A 2,073-nucleotide genomic window follows, 5' to 3' on the forward strand; every position below is an offset into this window, starting at 1 on the left:
TTTTTCTTTTTTTTTTTTAAAGAAACAAATCAACGTCAAACAAGTCAACGATCTATTTTCTCTCTCACTACGTTGACAAATTATTTTAAATAATTAAAGTCAAATAATGTTGGATAAGATTATAAATATGGATTGGTGAGAAAACAAATATCATAATGTTGTGTTTAACGTTTTCTTTTTATTGTTTTTTTTTTGTTTGTTTTATCTGTAAACCTTGTTAAAGTATTTAGATATTAATGAAAATTATTTGATATTCGTTGTATTAAAAATTGATATTTAATCGTACGTTCTCATAGAACGATATTATAATATATTATTTCTATTATATATAAATAAAATTAATTTAATTATTATTCAATTACGAGATGTAATCCGATATCTTATTTAAATAATTCATTCCAGGTTGAATTTTTAATGAAAAAATGTATATCTATATATTTAATTAAAATATATGTATGTATTAAAGAAAAATAATTGTCAATCGATCGATCGAATCGTATGACAAATAATTTCGGAATACATTGAAACGTTCTTCCCTTAGATTCGAAATAAATTATTTTCCTTTTTTTTTTAGGCCTGGGAGACGAGGCAATTTTGATGGTAAATCTCATACACGAATTTGTGAAAATGACATTTGAAATAATTTACGGTTTAGAAATTCCGACATTGTTTAATCAATCGATTCGATAATTTCGTTTAAATGTTACTTATACAAAAATATAATTAATGAGATATAAAAACAAATGAATGCAAAACAGAAAGAAGATAGAAAAATAATATTTCGAAGAAAATTAATTATTATATTATTATTATTATTAATTTGTTAATAAGTCTAACGCGACAATTTTGCAATTCCTTTGTTTTTTTTTCTTTTTTCTTTTTTAGGGAAGATTTTTTTCTTCTTTTTCGTTTGCAACACAATAAAAAGCAAAGAAAGAAATAAATAAATAAAACGACTGCGTGTGAAAGAAATATTGTTCAGAATTATTAACGAGAACATTTCTGTAATACTTAAAGATAATTAATTATTCATGTAATTTGAAATTTTGCTTTAGGATATTTCCTAGAACGCGATTGAGAAGAAAATATTCGAGGAACGAACACGACTGACACCAGTAATATAGATAGAATTTGTTTACATATATACAAATAACGTCTATGGTGTTTGTTTCCAAAATATTTCAATATGTATTTTCTTTTTCTTTTATTTTCTTTCCTCTGCAATTCCCATTTTCATTTGATTCAATTTGATTTATGTTATTATTATTTTCTTGACTTCATTTTGTTTTAACAAATATATTTGATTTTACTGTTTCAGTCAATACAAAATTATGGCAGACGACTAATTACAACGAGGATACTGGGGGGATGTATTCAACGTTAGATCCGATTATGACGATGAACAACAATCAGTCATTGCATCATCATTATTATTATCCACAAGAACGGGAACAAGTACAATGCATTTTTCAACAGTGTACCAACAATGGTATTTCCGAAGAAACTATTGAAATGATGAAACAAAGACAGTATAACTGTAAAAGCAAGAATGATATACACGTATGCGAAAATTGTGGAAAATATTATGCTGTTTATCGATCATTGTGGAGGCATAAAAAATTCGAATGCGTTAATTCGAAACCTAACTTTTCATGCGAATATTGTACCTACAAGAGTCCCCACAGATGGTGCATAGAAAATCACAAAAAAAAATATCACACTGACACTCATCAAACCGAAGACAAATCCCTTTAGGTATAAAAGATTCTAACGATACATTTTTTTTCTACAACCAAATTTTAAACGTTTCTTTTTCTTTTCTTTTTCCCCTCACCTCCTCCCGCTCATCATCCTTCCATCCCAAATTATTAATTATTCCTCGAAACGTTGATTTTCTTTTCTTTTCCCGAACCCTCCTCCTTCTTCTTATTTTTTTGTATTTTTCAACAATTTCTCGCCTTTTCTAAATAATATTTGTATTATTGTTATTATTATAATACAATGTAACATTTTTATTAAAATAATGTTATAAAAGGAAACCATTGAGACTCGTAAAAGGGTTATTAAACATTT

Source organism: Polistes fuscatus, unplaced genomic scaffold, assembly GCF_010416935.1.
Source record: "Polistes fuscatus isolate 324 unplaced genomic scaffold, CU_Pfus_HIC Scaffold8, whole genome shotgun sequence".
NCBI lineage: Eukaryota > Metazoa > Arthropoda > Insecta > Hymenoptera > Vespidae > Polistes > Polistes fuscatus.